This window comes from Aphelocoma coerulescens, chromosome 5, assembly GCF_041296385.1.
Source record: "Aphelocoma coerulescens isolate FSJ_1873_10779 chromosome 5, UR_Acoe_1.0, whole genome shotgun sequence".
NCBI lineage: Eukaryota > Metazoa > Chordata > Aves > Passeriformes > Corvidae > Aphelocoma > Aphelocoma coerulescens.
Window position 1 is genome coordinate 48,912,432 of NC_091019.1, and position 21,983 is coordinate 48,934,414.

Sequence of the window (21,983 nt, forward strand, 5' to 3'; positions counted from 1 at the left end):
CAGAAAAGTATTCAGCCCTCCATCTGCTCCCCAGAGTTGGCGGTTCTCATCTGTTTCAAGTGAAAATAACCAAGAATAGAAAATGGCACGTAATAAAGAATCCCCAGCCAAGTAGCCGCGTTGTCCTGCATTCCCCCCAAACCAGCACTCCCCACTGCTGGGGTCTCGGTCTCCGGGCGAGAGAAGGAGCTGCAAAGGGTTAAGCCGCTGACTTGCTTGCTAGGCAAAGTTTGAGGAAGAATATGTCTGAGGCTGGATACGCTGCAGCCCCGCGTTTGAAATCTGTCACCCTCACTTAGGAGCGCTGCATCTCTGGATGTCACCGGTGAATAATGATCGCTCGGCGATAAGATCGCTCGGCGGCGGTGCGCCGGGGCCGCCCGGGGGAAGAGAAGACAGGAAATTACGAGGCATTTAGCCGCTTCAACGGGGTGTTCTTCAGTGTCATCGGTGGGTGTCAGGGTCAAATGACCGACTGGAGAGCAATTTGGAAAGATAATTTCTTTCCCCCTTTCCTTGAGCGAAACCTTGGCTGTTGGTGACCGTTGGCAGCTATGGAAAACAGAGACCTCGGTGGTGATCCTTAAAACAGTATCATGCCGGAGCCCAGCTGTTCTGCCACTTTCTCCCCTTTCTACCTGCCGGACCCGGTGGGCTTTGGGTGACCTACCGAGAAGGAACCCACTTCCGCAGGAGCAGGTAACGCCTGATTAAGTCACTTTCTGCATTGAAATGATCTTGATTTGACCAAAACGTGTACTGAGTATCATTCACTGATTTGAAGTATGAGCTGGTTGAGGGTTCGGGGACAGGGAGAGGAACAGGAATAATTCCGCCTAGTCCCCCTGAGACTGTGGAGCAGGGCAACTGCCTGCAGCCTTGCAGAAGTTTTCAACATTCCCACTTTCCTCCGTGATTGGGGGCACAGGGGGCAGAAACACCTGTGATCGACAATGGCCAGCTCTGCCTTCTGTGCTGACGACAAGTTGCTAGTATCGGGGACGTGGAAAACAGAGGGACAGGTGGACTTAATATGAGAAAAAGGTTTGGGGTTTTTTTTCGCCAGAAAATGCACTGGTTCTCCATCAGCTTCATGAAGGAGATATAAATCATTCTCAAATAAGAGCTCTGAAAAGTATGCGGAGGCTTGAAAATAAAATAAAATGAATGAAAGAAAGAAAGAAAGAAAGAAAGAAAGAAAGAAAGAAAGAAAGAAAGAAAGAAAGAAAGATCTATCTTAAAAAGTCAAAAAATACCTAGAACGGCCTTTGAAAAGGTTGTTCATTAGCCTTTGTACTCTACGGGGCTCCTGATCCTTTCATCCCTCGGGGCCAGCTGGCAGCTGCGAGCAGACTAACTACAGAGCAGCCCCTGCTCCGAGGCTGGGATGAAGGCTCCGACCGCGGGACTGACCCGTGTCACACCCTCTTCTTCCCGGCCGGCTGGGACCTGTGGAGGGCCCCGGGCTGCCTCCCCTCCATCCTGGGGGCGTAGAGCAGGGAGAGGAGTGGGCTCCCGCCCTTAACTCCCTTCCTCTTGCTGAGTCCCGTGAGAAATGCCGGGCTACCTGCTCTCCCCCTTCCGTGCTCGCTCCCCACCCCCATCACTCCTCGTAGGTGAAGGCACAAGTCCTTCTCCGAGCGAGCAGGCGGCGCGGCTGGGCTCGGCTCCGGGCTGTCCATAAGCGGGGACTCTCCGAAGCCCCCGTGGAGGGCAGGGCGAGTGCTGGGGCAGGAGCTGCGCCGAGCACGCCGCGCTGGGCTGACGCTCGCCGGGGCTCCTCGGTACGGCTTTATCGAGCCTTTGAAGTCGTGAGTAGTTTAGCCCCCCCAAGCGAAGGGCGAAGGAGGCGCCGAGCTAATGGCGAGTGATTCAGCTTTGGAGGTACGGCCGAGCAAATAGAAGCCACTGAGCAGCCAGGGGTGAGGGGGAAGCCAACCCCGAGGCATTTCGGTTCCCTTTTCTGTTTCCTCGACACATGGCATTGATCAGCTCCCTCTCCTCCATCCCTCCCCAGCCCATTTCTTAAAGTAGCTTGCAGCAAAAGCCGTGCTTTTTCTTTACTAATGGAGGAGTTTGAGGCAAATTCTCTTCGCACACCCCACGTCCTACCTTGACGGCTGTATCCTATCGCTTAAGTGCTTCTCGGTATTAAATAGCCTTGTCTCTAAGTGGACTTGCCAGGACAAGGCGGTAGCCTACTAGGGAGCTGGACGGCGGGGGAAGGGTTACTCCAAAACAAGCTCAGACAGCCCGGCATACACACTACACACACACACACACACACACAATCTCGTATACACACGCACTGAATGTGCACAGGAGAAATAGGGAGGTGGGAGGAGTGGGTGTTGTTACCGCTTTAGGGCAAAAGGCGGTTTCTCCAGCGGTTTTTAAGTCTTTATGACTGATGATGAAAATCAGACATAATACTAGAGGAGGTCCGTCTCTTCCCTGAGGGTTGGAGATTCTTTTATTCTGTGTTATATTTGTTGTATACTGGTACTACCTATCTAAAAGTTAGCAAAAGAGGACGGAAAGGAAAATAAGGGGGTGGGGGAGGCGGGCTTGGCGGCGGCTGCACATGAAATATCGCCATGTTGGTGGAGAGCACGGCTGTAATTATTGCTAGAGAGGGCATCTCCCAGAACAGCAGCTCGGGGAGTTTTTCAGCTCACTTCCCGGCTTCCCTTCCGATACGCTCCGACACACTCCGAGAGTCCCCGGAGCAGCGGTGCCGGGGCAGTCCTGCCGCGAAGGGTGGCGATACCCGCAGCCCCCTCTCCCGCAGCGCCGGCCCGGCGGGCTCGGCGGTGAGGCAGGGTGGGGAGCGGGGCTGCGCAGCCCGTACATCCCCCCAGGCAGCGCCGCCCGCCGGGTTCCCATTGCTGAAAGCGGGGGAGAGGGCGAGTCCAAACGGATGAAGCTCGCTAAATTGTCCTCAGCAACCTAGGGGTTAAAAGCGGTCGGGGAGGGGGGGGCGGGGGGGACGGGGAGGGAAATAAAGAAATAAGAAAAAGAGAAAATCTAGCCTGACTTTGCCTCTTGGAAAGCTTTAGGTTGCAGCCCTGCCTTCCAAGCATTCTTTAAACTAGAAATGTGGGAGGGACTCCAGGAGAGAGAGAGAGATGGCTATCAACTGAATTCATTACTGTAAACATCTCCCTGGGGTGTCAGGCAGGGAGGAAAAAAAAGGCACGACTTACATTAGCAGAGAATAGTGAGATGTGAGGCATCATTACTGCTAAGATCAGCCTGCAATCCCGGCTGGAGGCAGGCGCAGGACTTAGAGAGAGCCAGATACGCACACTCGCACATACTCACATACATGTGTCCGATGCCTTCTCCGACTTAGGAGGGTCCTGGGTCGCCGTGCCTGCTCCTCATGTGATCCTTTCATCATTTCCAAAGGAAAGAGACAAAAAACCCCAACAACAACAACAACAAAACAATCTCAAAGAGAGAAACCCCAAGACCCCGCGTAGCCGCGGTCCCCTCTCGTTTATTTTTTCCACCGGAGAAGGAGGATCGGCGGGGGAAAGAGAGAGCGAATCGAGAAGAGAAAGTGCGTTGGGAATGCCAGAGCCGCGGGCTGCGCGCCGGAGGAGGAGGCGGCGGAGCAGGGGGTAGGACGATGCCGCCGCCTCGTAAGGGCGGAGGAAGGCGCGGGAGGCGCGGGGGTCGCTCGGAGCGGCGGCGGCCGGCGGGGAACGGGCCCGCGGGGCCGGCCGGGAGCGGCGCCGGGCGGAGGGCGGCGGCGGCCACCACCGAGGAGCGGCGGCGGCAAAGTTTTGGTGTGGGGGGCCAGAGGCGCGGAGGGGGATTACGATCGGTGCCGGCGAGGGATTCCCAGACGCCGCCAGGTACAGTTGGGATTTCATTTCTCACTCTTTTCCTTTCTGGTAATGCTAGCCCCGGGCGACCTAAAGCCGCGGTGCCCTTTGGCTCGTCCCAGATGGCAAAGTTGAGGAGCCGGGATCAGGCTGTGTCAGAAACACCGCCTTCGCCACGTTACAGCCCCATGTCCGCGGCGCCGGGCACACACAAGTATGGATTTATGAATGGCCGGCGGCAAGTGCTAGCAGGGTCCCCGGGCTATTTTGCACCAGCGTGTGGCTCAGGAGCGGGACTCGGAGCTGGCAGCTGCAGCGAGGTGCCGGTCCCCGGTCGCGTTTCACTGCCGAGCGGGAGGGTGCCGAGCCTGGCCCCCACCCCGTGGGGAGGGGAGAGCCGAGGACTACCCCTGCGGCAGGGGCACCGGCAGAGCGCCTGTGTGAGCTCTATTTGGGAGGTGGTTCGGAGAAACGGGACCTTTAGAGGTGAGCCTTGCTTGGAAGAGGTAGTCAGTCGGCTTAGTTCGGCGCTGCCAAGTGTTAAGGAATCTACGAGGAGAGTCGGGAGCTGCACTCGGCAGGAGGATCCATCAGATCCCCATCAGCAGCCTCCGAAGCGGGGCTGGCGGTGAGTGGGTGGGGGCGAGGTTAAGAGAATCGGATCAGGACTTGGGAATACAAAGGAGCCGCTCAGAGACCTGGCGACTTAGATGGGGATCTGACAAAATAAGAACAAATACTGCGGGGGGCTGGGTACGTAGGGATGGCGCGTGAACAAAAAATAGCAGATCGCAAAAGGAAGTCAAGTAGCTGAAAAGACCTCTCTTGAACATGATATAAAACCCCATAAAAGATAAATAAACAATCAAAAAAGTTAAGAGAATAAGATTCTCCACCTTCTTTTCAGAGTTGCAAGCAGTCAACAGGAGCTTTTAATTAATTTTAATGGAGGAAATCTGTTTTAAGGCTTACAATAAGCTAATAAATCCAAGGCACAAATCCGTGTAAATTCCTGTACTGTGTGTGGAAGGTACTGATTAGATTTCTTCAGATGCTGCCTTTTGCAGTGCACAGCTCAGCCAAATAGAAAGGGAGAGGTTGCTTGCACAAGGAGCAGGAAAAGATACTAAAGCTAGTCAGACCTCTCCCTCCCTCTCTCATTCCTTCCCTCTCCCTCTCCCCCTCTCTCCCTCTCTGAAAGTCAGGGTGTATGTTAAAGAGAGGTTTATTTACTGTAACTAACTTTACAGTGCTTGCAGGGAAATTAAACCAGTTTAGAGGTTGAGATTGATCAGTGCTTGGGTTTAATAAACTCAACTAACCATACAAAAACCCCCATAAATTTCCATGGACTTATTTCCTTGCTTCATTCACTGACATGGTCTTTCTCCAAAGGAAGACCTTTATATATTTGTAGTTTAAGAGGCAACTGATGAATTGATTTTCGATATATATATTTTTTTGGAAGGAGAAAAGTTCCTCCTGGCATTTTTTCTAAAAACAATTAAAAGGTGCTGTACCTACACCTCTATCCACCTTTCTTTCTTTTCTTCTTTTGAAAGAGTCAGCATATGCAAGGTTATCACTGAGACATAAACTTTGCATACTGAAAAAGATACAAACATTGCATAATTAAAAAGATATAACTGATGTGATTTTAAAGTCACTATTTCTATGTGACAAAAGTGATGTTAGAATGTTAGTGTTGATCTTTTTTCTGAAAATCATGGGAAGAGAGATTTCAAGAAGCTATTTCAATGCTTGTTCTGTATCCTGATCCAGTAGTGAGGCAGCTAAGAGAGTGCAGGCCTGGAGTACTGTAGGTGAAACAAGTCAGAGCACTGCGTAAATACAGGGTCTATAAAACTACCTGTGACTAGAACAATCAGTGTTTTCCAAAGTCCAAGGCTTTGGCAAGCAGTGGTGCTGGAATGCACCCAGAGTCCTTGAGAGTCTCTCTGCACACATGTACACCCTATATTTTGTATAAGGTGATGTTATCTGTGTTTGGCTTGGGGAAGTCTGGATCTAATTTGAGCCACTGTTACAAGTCACATTTATATCCTGGCCTGCTGGATAGTTTGATTTAGGATGTAGACATATCTCCTTTGCGCAACCCTACACCCTCCCAGTTGGAATCTGCATTACATAGGTTATGCTTTCCTTCAAGATTCAAGAATGTGCTTGCATTCAACTGCTTAAAATAGCAGTATCTAAAATGTGGGATGTCACTGGGGCTGGCTTCCCTACCCTTCCCGCAGCAAAGAAGGAGAGACGCAGTTTTATCAAGTGAAGAAAACAAAAAGGAGTTGAAGCAAGTAAAACTATCAGGATTTTCCAGTACTGAACTTTCTATTTAAAGGACTAGAAAAGAAGGCACAGTTAAGATAATATTGTTTCCAGGAAAGTGAGAGCTTTCTTTCTTAATAAGTTCTGTTACCTCTTTAATCTCCAAATGAGCTCATTTTTGTCTAGGATACTTTCATGTAACTTTCAGGCTTTCACTAGGCAGATTCAAATCCAGTCCATTAGTGACCTCTATCTGTGAGAAGGGTGCAGTCAATGGTGTTTTTTCCCTTCACCATAGTGGATTGGAAACACAGACTATTAATTGTTTTAGTCTTTTGTACCTGCAAATCACCTAGTTTTTAGGTTACCAGTTTTATATTCGTTGCAAACAATGCAATTTTCCAGCGTTTTAAGCAGGAAAACAAAACTGAACTCCAGTTCCAAACATGAATCCAGAACTCTGAAAGAGCTTTCAATTTCAGCTATTCCAGTGATAATATGATGACTATTTGCAAAAATCAGAAAAGTAAGAAGCCACCAGTGCTATTGAATATCAGTACTAAAGGAATTGCATTTATATTTGTCCGATGTTATAATACTTACTCTAAAGCAGGCTGAACCTGTGGGAAATTTTATTGCCCCTCAGTGCTTACATAGTTGAAACTTGAGAGAAACACTCAGACCAGATATACTGTGAGTAGAATTTATAGTAGCAGGGTGTTTAAAAAATATTAAAAAAATATAGAATTCCAGTTCTCTCTATATTAGGAATACATGTCAGAGATGAAGGAAAAGGGATCTTTATAAAACAGATGGACTCTTTTAGCAGATTATTAAACCCAGCTTCCCAATACTAATTTGTGTCTTGTTTATATCCACAGCTATATGCCATATTTTAGTTAGTGATTGTAAATGGCAGTCAAGGACTTGATCAGCAAAATCTTTGGGTAGATGAATACCACTGTTTGACATTTCTCAGACTGTAGCTGATTACCTCAGCACTTGGTAATATGATGTTTTTAGGTGTTTCCTTCCCTCCCCCTTGGGCAGTCTTTTTAGGAGTCTTTCTGCCAATGCTTGTTATTTATTTCCTCAAGAAACCAAAAGAGTTGGAACTTGCCCCAGAGGCATAAAAATTGTTTTTTTTTTTCTTTTTTTAAACAATTATTTGTATTTTTTTACTTATAAAAAAAAACCAGTAGAAAAGAATAATATGCAGTTGTTATTTTTTTAAAGAAGGCTAACTTAACATACACTGAAGATATGAGCTTCAGTTTCCCTACAGCTATGTGTAACCCACACCTTTCAAGTAATTGACTTATTTTAAAGAAAAACAACCACAAAAAGGTCATCATTAAAATGATGTCATGTTTTATTCATTTATTTTAAACAAACCCAAACCTTAATCCATAGATGATACTCAGGAAAGAAGTGTTTGAAATAAAAGCTCTTCTCTGTTTAACAAATTATATTTTAATCACATCAAACAATATGCCCTAAGAATATTACAATTTAATCTGATATTTTCAGCCACTGGTGAAAGGTGTTGGGATCTCCTTATACCTTTTCTTTCTTTTTTTTTTTTTTTAATGATGATTTGCCCAGAGTACAGGTTAGTTATTTGTTTTTTTTTTCTGTCTTTCACTCCTTCTTCTGACATGGCCCCTTTGAACTCTATCAAAATTAAATACTAGCAACAACTTAAAACAAATCTATCATGCCCTATTCAGCATTCCTGAAAACTTAATGATGCATAACAAGGTCTGTAAAGTTTCCCTTTTTAAAAGAAATCTTGTGTTTCAACTCTAGAAACAGTCTCCTGTATATTTTACTTCAAGCTATGACTGCTTTATTTAGTTTGGGGTTTTTTTCCATAAGCTTTTTCTAGCCTATTTTAATGCAAGGATGTATTTACAAAGCCATATGTCTCAGAAAATTGTTTATCATTCAAAGGTACTGTCTTTGAAACTGCTTAAGTCCATTCACATAAAAACTTATTTTGATATACAGGATCAGATCATTGCCAGATTTGGTCCTGCAGAGTGATGGCTTTACTTCAGGCCCAGGTGTGAGGTGACTTGCTTATAACAGGCCCTGGTCAGTATTTTATAGGATCTGCCCCTTACTAAGAAGAATGTTAGATGTCACAGATAATATTCTGGTCTGGTCTTCAAGTCAACAGGCAACATCATAACTTTTAAACACCAGAAAACTATTCACAATATAAATTATCATTGTAGTTTTATGCAACAGTTGTGGATTAAAGACTGCAGTCAAAACATTTTGAAGAAAAAAATTTTGAAAGGTAGTTCAGGCAATAATCTGTAGGTTACTGTGATGCAGTGTGTTTTTGCAAATCCTGGCCCAGGCAGAGGCATACCTTGGGCCACAGAATTCAGTATTTACTTCCTTTTATCATCATTTATTTTTGAATATATCACAGTGAAAATGTTTGGATGAAGTGACAGAAATTATGCTCTTTGGTCAAAGTTCTTTATTGTGTCCAAGTTGTCATTGGTAATCTAATTATCTTAAAAATATCATATAAATATCAAGCTAGTTCCTTCATGAAAACATTCTAGATGACTAAATTAATCTAAAGCTATTCCAAAAACTCTCTTCAGACAAAATTGTAAAGATTTTTTAATGTCTGAGATCTTGTGGGAGCATTACAAGCAAAAGATTTTGATATTCCATATCTGATTTATTAGACATTCGTTGTCTTGTACATCTGTGTTCAGAAAGGCCCAGGCAGGTTGATGCTACACTCTTCTCTTGTAGTAAATACTGTAAACTATATGAAAGTGCTGCATGACCTCTTGAGAGCAGGGAAGGTGAGAGCTCTGAATGAAAAGCCTCATCAGCAGCTCCTGAGAACAGAAATCAGTGCACTGCACTGTTACTCCCAGTTCTCACTGGCTGATTTTGTCATTGCTTCTCAAAACCAACAGGTCAAATTAAACCAAAGAGCAGAGCTTTTTCTGACAGTACTTGCAGTCCTACACCACAGAGCTGCACTAGCAGCTCATACCTGGCCAAGCTGTTCCGTAAGAATTAGCCAAGAGACATCATTTTCAAAAGGTTTGTCTGTGTGGGGAGGGGACACAGTGCTCCAGCATCATGTCCTAGGACTGCTGGAGGGCTTTAGTGATGTTCATGCACAGTCTTCAATCTTCACACAGGTTGCAGAGGATCAAAACACGGTCAAACTGCAGTCACAGAATCATCAACTGCAGACCAGAAGTTTCAGAGTGCAAATATTTCTTTCTCTTAAGATTTCCTCTATATTTTTCCTACAGAAAAAAAGATGACATTTACAATGTCATTGGAAACTAATGTAAAAAAATATTATTTTATACCGGTATCATACTGAGAACAAGATAATTAATATGCAGTATTGAAAAAGAAATGTAGGTTATATCTATATGTACGTGCATATATATATACAGTTTTTGTATGTGTTACATATATAGGTGACTGTGACTTTGTCTAATCATAGAGGTCTCCCTCAAACTTTTCAAAGCATATATAATTAATATTAATTCAAAATTAATTCTGTTGGTGAACTGCAAATCAAATTAAACAATAAGAAAAACTCATACTTTTCCGCCAGTGTGTTGGAAGTTTCTATACTGGGTAAAAAAGCTGAGGTGCTCCCAAGATGTATTGCTCCTGAGGTCAATGGAAAGAGTCTGCAGCAAACTTACCTGTGCTTATGAAATACAGCTTCACAGCTGAAGAACTGCATTTTAAATTAATGTACTTGATTCCAGACTCAATCCTTCTCTCTTTCACTGGCAAGTTAATTTCACAGACACTCTTCTCATGATTAGGTATTACTCATGTGAGTAATGATTTAAATACCCCAAAGTGATGTAATTTAGCTGTAATTGAGGATGATACAACCCCAACAGCTTGTCTCTGGTTATACTAATGTATATATGCTTTTATTAGTAGTTTCTTCGTGTATGTACAGGAAAACAAGCTATGTAGGTAAAAGTAATTAGAGTCACTAGAATTGTGTCTTTATTAGGATTGTAGCAGTACAGGTGTTTGTCACAGCTACAGTGTACTTAGGTATACTTCTGTAAAAACTATCTGTAGACAAGGCATGGTGTGCACATATCATTTAATGAACTGTGATTTTGGTAAGTGAAGGGGTTTTACTGAGCCTGTTTCATGCCTTAAATGCTAACTGAAACCATGTCAGGTGTCTCTAAATGAGGTATTTGTTAGCAGTACCTTATAATTTCATTTGTGATCTAGGAAGTTTTTCCGAGGTGGTGCTTCTTGTGTCATTGAGAGATTTGCATCAACTAAATGTACCCTATTTAGTAGTCTTGCTTGTCTGGTTTTGCAGGCCATCTCATTGGCTCATCCAGGTTTAACCTTATTCTTATCTTTAACCACTTAGCTTTGGAGTTAGTCACAAATGCTCCAAGACTACACATTATTTCTTGAGCCATATCAGTTGATAACTTGCTGTAAAGTTTTTTCATTTGTTATGGAAAAAAAAAACCAAAACCAAAACACTTTGATACCTGAATTGCTGTTGTCTTAGATCAGGTGGTTGTAGGACTCCAATTAAATATGTTGCTGTTCTATATGCATATTTCATCATGTTGTGTAGATCCATTACTGTTAGCCCCCACATTATTCTTTGAAGAAGAGAAAGTGGAGGCAGAAAAAACAAGCAAGTCTAACCAACAGCTCACACTTCTGTCTCTAGTATGCTCATAACATTTTCTTTCTTGATTTAAACTTTTTCAATATTTCATCATTTTATGCTTTGAACTGCCCATTGAAAATTAATTTCCAAAACAATATAAGTAAATTAAGCAAATAAAAAGTGCTGTTATCCAGCCTGATAAATTTCTCCTCTTTTAAAACAAATTTAGTTGTCTAAGAACACATTTCCTCAGGTTGAAGATGAGTACAGTTAGATACTGCTAAAATTTAACAGAACATGATCACATACAGGCAGAGTCATTCTCATTCTGTTTTGCTAAATCCTGTGTATCAAATTGGTGTATGCCTAACAGTGATGTTTGAAATAGCTCATTCTGGCCCTGTGCCATGCTGCTCAGTGAAGAGCTGCTACTTGAACAGTTCAACAGTAAATTGTAAAATGCATTTTGCCATTAGAAGTAGTTTTTTCTATTATTTGAGAAATTACTTTCACTGTTTCACAAAACTAATTTCGAAACCTTATTGTTTAGCAGTTGTGCAGCGGAATTACAGTCTTTACTCATGGAGAGAAGTGTCTACCACTGCAGCTTTGAAAATACTTGAAAGATAAAAGCATAATGGACACCTCTCATTCTTTTAAGAATGTGCACTTTGAATGCCACAGACAGAGCCAAGTCCTTTGTAATTGCTCAGAGATGCCTAAGCATCTGTGGCAGAACATCTGACAGTAAGGTTACTGTAGTTCCTTTATCCATGTTGAGCCCTATAAAAATCTCTTTTTTAAAATCTCTTATTTATTCATATGGTATTATATATTTAAAATGTTAAAAATGTACATGTGTACATGTGGGGACACACACACAAACAAAATGTAGAAAAAAACCACCAAAAAAAAGAGATTTCCAAGAGAATTAAAGCAGTAAAAGAGCTTTTAACAAAATCTATTTCCCTCTGAAGCTTAGTTAGCATCTTCCTTTTTTATGATTTAACTAGTTAGTGGGGCAAACAGTGATACTGCTGAACTTTGAAATGGAAACTGTACATGAGTTTTTCTAGTTTGTTTGGTTTTCTACTGTAATTCTTTCCCCCCACAGTTAACAGAGAACAGTTTTCACAAGTAGTACTCCATTCAATACATTCTTAAGAAGGGTTGATGAAATTTGATTTCATTTTAAATTCTGGATACCGGGTTCTGTATCCCATCTTGTGTGATACACTAGAACCTTAGTTTTTAGTTGTGTATAATTCCAGTAAAATGCAGTCTTTGAAAATGAAATAAAGATGTAAAAAGGACCAAAACCCACTAAAAAACCCAAAAGCGAAACCAAAGGACACCCAAGCCCACAGTCCAGGAGCTGTGGGTATCTCAATGCTAACAAGAAGTTTGTTTTCTGTCCCACACTGGATAATCTTCTCAGTATCTATTTAACTTTATATCTAGTACCAAATACAGGTTAGTCTATTATCACTGAAGTCAAACACACAGCTCTATTCTCAGATCAGTACAGCGGATCTTTATAAATCTGGAATAAATGAGATGTTAGAGTTGCTGCCAGCAGCTCTGGCAACAGAATTGTTGATCTGCCCAGATTCTCTTTCCTGTAAAAATGTCTTATCAGCAGATCCACACACCCTACATGGTGCGACTGTGAATTTACAGATAAGAGGACAGAATAACTGAAAGTGGATGGATGGCATGATCATAAATAGGTCATGAGTTACCAACTGTGGAGCTTGATCCTGAGCACCAGGAGAGGCAATTATAAATTTCAGAGCCCTTCAAAGGATAAAGAGATCTCTAGGTAGAAGAGTTTTAACTCTTCACCCTTCATTTGTCCAAAGTTGAAAGTACATAAATCAGTCCATATGAGCAGAGATGACTCTGAAATTCATAACCACTCATGTCTGTGACATTGATGGAAACTCTATTGAATCAAATGCATAGGTATTCTAATTATAAATCTCTGATATTCAGAACTTCCGTTAGGCCATCAATATCTCATATGCAATCATATTTTACAAGCTGCCAAATGATTGTCTGGTTATGCATGTGCTGACCCAGAGAAGGCATCCTCTAGTACAGCCAACCAGCTGCAGAAAGATGATCCTTTTTGAGCACCAGGAGAATAAACACCTTTAAATTTCAGATAACATCAGTGTCAGTTCACAGGCTGCTTAAGTCTTGTGAAGAAATATTTGGCAGTCTTGGGAAGGGGTATTTAAATATAGCCCTGTATATTGTCTTGTGTTGATTGATAGCCAATGCTTGTTGAAAGGCATTCTTTTAACTCTTTCAGTGCAATGCTAAAAGATTATCTCCTCCTTAATACAATAGGAAATAAAAAGAGACCTGGAGCCTTGCTATGAAATTTGCCTTCCCGCTGTCTGGAGTACTTTTATTGACATATGTTTGTATTCTGGTAGCAGCATACCATTCTCCTATTTCTCTCTCTCACTGTCTCTATTTTTTAAATACATGTGGCACCATAGGCTGAATCAGAATTTTTAGTTAGCTCTTCAGCTAAGAAGGATCTTTCTTTTAAGCTGGAGTGCATCCTCTTATGTCTGTCATGTCAGGTGCATGGAGGACAAGTATCCTAAAGATATTATTGAAACCGAAATAATAATGCTCACATACGCTTTTATTTTCATTTAAATATTTCTGATATCATTTTTGAAAGTTAAGTGTTGCAGTATTGTGCCAAGGGAAGATAAAAGCAGGAGAGGGAAAGTGATTAGAAAATAACTGAAAAACAGGATGGACGTGAGTAATCAAAATTGTCCAGACCAAATGAAGTCCAGAGATAAACAAGTTTATGTGCAACAGAAAATCAGATTTTCCTAGTCATCACAGTTTTAACCACATAAGCTGTTATTTATCTGAGAAGAAAATGACTGCCATGAGAGGGAGAGGTAGGACAGTACACCTTCTAGGAGAGGGGAAAAGGTTCGTTGCATTCTCCTAATTGTTTCTGTGGTGGGCATAGCACATTTGAATTATCACACAGTTAATGTTAGCTCAGAGTGTGTTACCTCTGGAACAGAATCCTTTTTGGTTTTGTAAGTCTGGTGCTCTTTAGTCTATTCGCTATTAATATTATTCTAGGTTCTCATCTTTCTGTCTTTAGAAACTGTGCATTCTAACCATAAGAAAAAACAGAGAAAAGATGGGATGGAAAAAGCAATTAGTGAGAAACTAGTCTTAAATTTTCCTCTCAGGAATGGGTTTATACACAGAAAACCTGCTTTACATGGATAAATCAAAGGGGAATAATTAATAATATTTGTTATTTAAAGTATATAATATAGATCCTGGTGGCTTTTTTTGTTAGACTTCTCATCTGAAAGAGATTAGAGATCCCTTATGTGACAAAAGAAGAATTAATTAGGGGAGCAATGGGAACAGTGCCATGGGAGCAAATGACACCAAAGTGGGTCTTTATTACTGTTGCTTACAAGAAACCTGATGAAAGAAATATTCATTGTACACTATAACATTCAGAATTGTGAAGTTTTTCTGCATCATCAGTGCATTCATGCTGTCTTGTTCATCAAATCACTGGCTAGGTCAAACATTGATCAAACTCTATACTATGGTGTGCCTCTTGTGGCTGAAGGCAGGGCAGAATTCAGCACTGGATTTTGCAGTCCCGGGACAGGAAGTGGTACAGACTGAGGACTAAACCAGCAATGGCTGCAGAAACTCCCTGCACACGTACATATGGCAGGGTTGGCATTTCTTTTCCCCCAGGCACACCAAATGCCCACAATCAGCATCAGCACCAAGTCTGAGCCCTTAATATGAAGGAAGGAGATAATTCATGGTGAAGGCTACACTAAAGATATATGTCCTTGCTTTTTTAGTGAGGGTGTGCAATTTTTTTACAGTATCAGCCTTCTCCATGAGTGTTGTGGCAGCAATAATATTTGGAACAACATGTAATTCTAGTTATTTGCTTACTTCTAATCTTGCAGAAAGTCCAGTAAAGAATCTGACTAGAATTCAGTTACTGTAACTGTAAAAGAGAAGAAAAAGCTCAGTGGAAAAATGGCACTGTATGAGTTAACATGTTAGCCCTTCATTCTTTCAGATCAAGCTTCCTGTGAGTAATAAAACACAAGGCAGATGAATTTGGCTGGTCTCAGTCAAGCCTCTCATGGATAGTTGCCCACACGGGAATAACTACTGCATAGATTAGCTCTGTGAATAGTTCCAGGACAGGTGTGGGACTGAACTGCTTTGGCAGAACTGTGCTGGGGAACTTGTGTGTGATGATTCGTTTGGTGGTATCTGCCTTCCCTTTTCATGAGCACTAAAATTCAGCCAAACATGTTTTTTAAAATTGATTTTAGGAAATTGGAGAAAACTCAAATTTTGTTAGATTAGCAAATATTTTATTAAAAAGTTCAGACAAATCAAGTACAAGTAGAAATTAAAATACGCTTACCAGGGTAAGAAACTAGTCAACATGTCATTCCTGACAATAGAAACAATGTTATGGCTTCTGATTTGTCTTTCCTGACAGTGTAAAACAAGTAACAAAAAAAGTGCAATATTTTAAAAGCTTATGAGGGGAGAAAATGACACAGAGTTTCTCTTGCTGAATACAAAATCTTTTTCTTACTATCTGAAATCCAGACATAATCTTTGGTGATCTATATGAAATAAAAGGTGGACTCAGGTAGACCCACCACTATTAACAGAGCCTTATTTTTCTGGTCCCTGTCAGAAGTGAAAAGATTTGTTAGGTAAGGAAGATAAACTGTTCTTTCACCTCCACATGCTCTTCTTCCTCTGTTCTCACAAAGCAGACTTGAGCCTCAGTCACACTGTACAAGTCCTTGTAAAAAGCACATTATCAGAAACAAACTCTGCACTATTTTTCCTGACATAAATAGAGGGAAAGTAAACATAAGATAGAAGGAAGTGTTAAGAACATCATTTGATCAAAGAATTCTGATGCACCAGTAGATTCAGAAAGCTTCTTGATATTAGATGTGTAGCACTTGCTTAAATCATGGCTAGACCAGTTTAAAGCAGCTGAATATCCACACCATAAAACAGAAAACTTCTCTGTTAAACTCCTTGTTAGAGTCATGACTGTAGGCCACCCTTCCTTCTTTAGCAATAAGGGGAAAGGATTGCAGTCTGGGAGCTGACAATGCTGTTTGTGCCCTGGCTGCCTCAGAATCAACAGAGGACCCTGCTCTTCAAATCTCTCAGACAAAGTAAATATTTTTTTTCTTGATTTAACTGGAAATGCTTGGGCGTGCAATTGCCTAAGGTCAGGTTTACAGCACTGCTCTAGTTATTTGCCACAGAGTTTGGAGTTTCAGAATCATCTGTGAAGTAATTTATTGAGGCATCTATTTCATACTGCAGTTCTGTCTCACAGCAATTGCTATGCCCATTGCGACTGACATGTTTTCCATGACATTTTTCACGCATTCCACCACTGCTATAACTAATGAAGCTTGATTTTCACAGGCATGTGACCATTGTGGGCATTTAATATAGCTCTAAAAAATTTACTGGCCTAACCCTCATCTCCTTCTGCTAGAGGACTACAGACATAATGGCTTTATCAATGCAACTGTGGACTTTTGCCACGTGCAGTAAATTTCAAAATTATCAGTTTTAACAAATTAAATAATTTCTCCTGCTGCAGGAACTCTCTGTTGCAGGAGTAGGGAGAACAATGAGAGGCCTCTATCAATTTGACATTTTTAAGTTTCAGTTATGCTTTTAATTGGGCATATTCTGGTGGTGCTGTCTAAGAAAGATATGAACAGCATGAGACAATTGCTGTAATGTTACTAGAGAAAATTCAGTATTGCTGTGTTGCAGTGAATATTTATCTCCAGAATTTACAATAAGACTTTGCTAGCTGGTAACCAGTGATGTTTTTCATTCAGGATTTAGTGACCTTTTTCCAGTAAAAAATTCAGTAGTACCTCAGAAGCTGTTAATGTCTAAGAATAAATGTGTCCTTTCATTAGTCATTGTTTCCTTTATAGAAACTAGTACAATGTTTTGCAACTAGATATAAACAAAAGTGAATAATAATGAGCCACACTGCGTTCTGTTCTATGTGATCTTATTCTGCTCATCACTGTATTAACCTAAAGCCAATACGTAAAACTCTAGTCAAGGCCGCCTTTACAAAAATGTTCTGCAATGTTCAATAGTATCACATGTCTTTATATCACGCAGAGAATTATTAACTCAACATGAGACTTGGTCAGTCAGAACTGAAAATCTTTACATTCCCTTCTGATCATGAAATTGAGGGCAGTGGTTTATGCACACAATTACTTATGGGTGCATCGATCATGTTTATAACTCCACTGACTTGATACGTGTGCACAATCTAGATAAGTAATTAGCAAAATGACACCAATTGTGCTGCGTATTCCAACTGCAAATAACAGCGTTGCAAAAGTTACTCCCAATGGATTTTTCTTCTAGAAATGTTATATCCAGCATCCCTCTCTCACCCTTGCTCTCTCGCTCTCTCCCTCTCCCTCACTTTGCCCTTCTATTGTAACCTCTAATGCTTAAAGCCTTAGACGTGCTGAAACCTAGGTCTTCCTACCAAGATTAAAGGGTTGTATTTTCATGGTACTATGATTCCATCTATTTTAACATCTCCTATCAGAGGGGAAGGAGCCCACAGGTTTGCTAATAGACATCAGTACAAAGCTGTCGTTTTAGGCTCTGGGAAAATGAGATTAGAACCGATATGACAAGAAACAAATCTCTTCTTCCTTTCTCCCAGGTAATTACACAAGCTGAATTCATGATCCCAGTGTATTTCTTGCTTTTCAGGCAATTTACAAGAGGAAGATTCTCCTTATTTTAAATAAGTATCTGTGTTCTATAATTGCTGACAGTCATTTGGGGAACCTTTCCCTTATATGCATTGCAATGTTGCATATAAAATAATGTGAAATAAGTAATACCATGTCTCATATTACTGGTCTTAAATAGAGGGGAATATTTCTGATAATTTTCCAGTGTTTGTCTTCTCATGATGTATCATTATCAGTAAGGGAAAAGGAATTGTAAAACCTGAAATAGCAAAAATTAAAATGTGACTGGTCATACTTTCAGCAGAGATTTTTCTCCTGTATAAATATAGGTTTATTCTTCTAAAATCTGGAATTACTTTACATCTACATAAATGAGAATGAAGAGACTTACTTCTTGTTTCAAATCGTCACTATAGGATAAAGCAGAAAGCAGATGAGCATCCTTATATCAGACCAATTGACAGTGTCACGGCAAAACATATTTAGGGCTGTAAATAGTCAGAAACTCAGTGTGTGTACAGACCTTTGTGAAATGACTGAAGTAAAGTAGAGAGTGCTGGTTGTTTATGAGTCTATGTGTAGATATCAGTACATTGACAAATCAATTGGGAAACTAGAGTGATCTGCCTTTTTGTGCATGCTGCCTATATCCATAGTAGTTTAAAAAGCAATTGCAAAAATCCACAACATTTTTGAAAACAGAATCAAAAGCACTATATTTAGTCCAAAGGGTATGTTTTAAAAAATTTGTTTTTAAAAGTGTGTTAGATTTTTATTAAAAATACTAAGTAATAGGGAAACGTTAAAGAATCCTCTACTTTTTAATATAAACTTAAAAAAAAAAAAGGCATTCCACAAACAGCAACATTTTCACACTGTTTGAACAGAGCTACTTGCTTTATTTTGAGGATTAGCATGCCATCCTGTAGAGAAAGTCATACATGTGCTTAGTATATATTGCCAGTTTGCTACATAAATGTGTGCGGCTTGGGAGAATAATAAAAATAAGCTCAGCAAAACAATTGTCTGCTTCCAGCCCAAGTACAAGCTTTAAAAATGCTTCTATAATCAGATTACTCCTAATGAAGCTGCAGCTTCAAAATACCTGGATTTTCTGTATAAAGAATTGAATTTGGAACAAATAGGGGAAGGACACTGTAATGCTCTCCATAAAGTACAGCAAATATCTGAAGAACACGGTACCATAGAGACCATGACTGCAACCTATGTATATATCAGTTTTTACAGATATCTCCAGGCAGCAATGGCTGACTTCTAGCAGCTTTGCTCTCCAGTGTAGCCATGTAAGTCAGGAATACTTTCTCACTAGTATTTCAGTGCATAACGAGTATTGCTCCTGGGACAATTGACTCCACATGACTTGATTAAAAATTACTTACTTAAAAACACTATTTACTCAACAGTATATATGATTGCTTTATTTCCCCCCAAAGCTTAAGAATCATGCAGCTGTAGTGCACTCATTTCATACTAAAACAATTGAAGTTTTTTAGCTTTCTCCCCTACCTTCCCACTCTCTCCCAAAAATGACTAAGATATTATTCCTGTTAAGTACAGGCCTCTATGTCATGCTACACGTGACATTGGCTCCTTCTAGTTCCAGTTTGATCAAAAATACATTTGTGAAGCAGTCTCCTTTCCACTCTCCTTCAGAATTCTGCATACTTTCAATTCCAGTCAAAGTCAATAGCTTTTGAACATGATAACCATTTTGCAAGGTCTCCAATATACTTAAATATATTTCTTTCAGTGGAAGTTTCTTTCAATTATCTCCATTGGAAGGACCAAGAAGAACCACTTTTATATTTTTGTGTTTCTGAGTGAGAAAAATTTAATTTCAAAAAGTAATATGGCCTAAAATATAAACCTGTTACAGTTTGAAGTAAAAGCTCTTTCTGGAGATCAAGTCTTCTCATGGTGACTTTTTAAAAAAAAAAATTAAATTGTAGCAATATTGCCTGCAAAATCCACAAAACAACAGCAAAAAGTAAAAAAAGTAATGAGAATAGGCAGCAGGTTGTCTGGCATGCAATGAAAATTAAAAGACCAATCTCCCTTGGTAAATGTTGATATGAATATTTAAATGAAACAGGGACAAAATACAGTCTGTCAAAACCAGTTTCCTTCTGGAGACATGGGAGGAATTAGGATTTATTTCAAGGGAAAGCTTTTATGCATGTCTCTAACATCTTGGTTTGCACAACTTGTCTCTGTGCTAAAACTTCCTAAACTAATTTCCCTAATAAAGAATGTTGGAATAATTTTTGTAATATGCAGTTTATCCTAGCAATTTCTCATATATGTGAAATTTTTGTTCTCAAGTGTTTCCTGAAGACAAAACACTGCAATATCATACTGGGTGAGCTTCAGTGGGCAGAAATGTTGCACCCAGTTACCGATTCGATATTCAGTGTATAGAATATATACTCTGTGATCTGAACATGCAGCTCTGCTCCTCAGCTGGTCTGTACTGATGTAATTTTCTAAGATTAGTTATGCTGGTTCAGGACTTTAACAGAAAAATGAACAGTCAACTAGGTGATCTGATCTGATTACCTTTCCAGAGTAACAAAAATTAAAGAGAACGTAAAATATTAATGAAGAATCCGTTCCTCCTAAATTTAACACAGTCATAAGTTTTCTTTCCCATACTATGTTCAGAATTGGCTGAGACTTTTAGAAATATGTAAATAAATTTCAAATAAAACTTTTTGATTTGGTGGAACAACGTATCTCAGGTGATTCAGAATTACTTATTTGGTGTCCTAAACACAACTTTGAGCTGCATAAACCTCTGAAATTTAATACCAGCCCATTGTGACAGGTAATTGATTAATTTGGATGTAACCTTTTTTTAGATATTTGTGTGGCTTAGTAACACCGAAATAGCTAAGATTCTCTGCTTTAATGTAAGTGACTAAAGTTCCTGGAGTGACTTAGGTGATGGTTAGGCCTCCAGCAAAATCAACAGAAATAATTCCCACTGACTTCAAAGGAATGGAGTAACTTCTTCTGACTACCCTTTCCATGTCTCTTATGGTTAATCAAGCACTTCTCTGAGTAGTTGTTAAAACTTTTAATATGTTTATGATATTTTTATGCTTTCCCTGTCATGCAAAAGAGCATCCATCCAAGAAGTGGCCACATAGCTTGTGATGTGATTGCTAGGTTTAACTCTACTGTAAAGTCCTACAAGCCACCTGGAAAAGGATGTATTCCTTTTCTTCTTGTCTTAGAGGAACATGGGCACTGAGACAAGAATACATCCCAAAGGGAGAGAAAAAGTTATTATATGGGTACCTGGAATTAAGCTAATGCATAGAATTTCTGAGTATGATTCAGGTACAGTACTGCATCTTAACATTTTTTGTCAAAACCATGTAAAAATTAGTTTGTACCTAAATGATCTAAAGAAAGTTTGTAAAACCAGGATCCAATGCATCTATATGTATTTTCCATCTATACTTGCAACATTCAGGCTTGAATTCTTCACAGACCTAATAAACTGCCTTTCTGAAACATGTTTGTTTCCAGATCAATCAAGAAACCAGTGAGAAATGCTGAGCATTTTTTGACAAACTGAAAATCATTGTACTTGTCCCACTAGCTGGAATGCTGTCTTTACTCTTTTAGCCTTTGTCTCAATAAGCAGAATATTGTGATATTTTTCTAAAAGCAGAAATTAATACATAGTCTCCAAGAAATTATGTAAGTCTCATTTCTAGGCACAAATGGAATTAGCTTTGACACAGCACTGATGTATCAGTGTTGAAAATATGTCTGCAGTGATGGAGCAGGCACAGCTGGCATAAGGAAACCTTCTCGTTACTCAAGATAAATTAATTAACCAAGTTTGGTGATATGGAATAGCAAAAGATGATTGATCAGAGTTGAGCCATACCATAGGATTCATATCTTCTCCTTTGACAGAGAATGCACTGACTATGCCTTGTCTTCAGTTGGAGCCTTGGGTTAGTAATTGAGAAGACAAGGCACTGAAATAATAGTCAGAACCAGTTGAACACTGGAGGAGTTTTTATCCAGGCACCTGTTCATAAGATCTGTTACGTATATCTTACAGATATTATATCCTTAGGTCTTAGTTGCTAAACCCTTAAAAATGTCTAAATTTCTGTTCATGTCAGGAAAACACAGTCACATAGAAGTACCTACAGTGCAGCTGGTAGCTGAAATCACACACTGTGGAAATCTGTAGAAAGATACTATGTAACTTATGTTATTAACTCTGAGTGCATTTGGGTCTTCTTTAGTTTTCTGGCCCTCTCTTACTCCCATTGTGCATCTCCTCAATCTCCTTTCCCTTTCTTGTGGACATCA

At 40.4% G+C, this 21,983-nt stretch overlaps 1 protein-coding gene across 5 annotated transcripts in view; it reads left to right on the forward strand.

Moving 5' to 3' along the window:
- FLRT2 (fibronectin leucine rich transmembrane protein 2) overlaps window positions 1-21,983 on the forward strand; it is a 59,886-nt gene that overhangs the window by 684 nt on the left and 37,219 nt on the right. The window contains exons 2-3 of one of the 5 annotated variants that reach the window (XM_069018030.1): window positions 1-699; window positions 3,356-3,626. The exon at window positions 1-699 is cut by the window's left edge and continues 223 nt beyond it. The gene's annotated coding sequence lies outside the window, so the exon portion shown is untranslated. Of the gene's footprint in view, window positions 700-3,019; window positions 3,627-3,784; window positions 3,864-3,888; window positions 4,462-21,983 lie in introns of those variants that run through there. The other 4 variants (XM_069018028.1, XM_069018026.1, XM_069018027.1 and 1 more) reach the window with 4 other exon arrangements.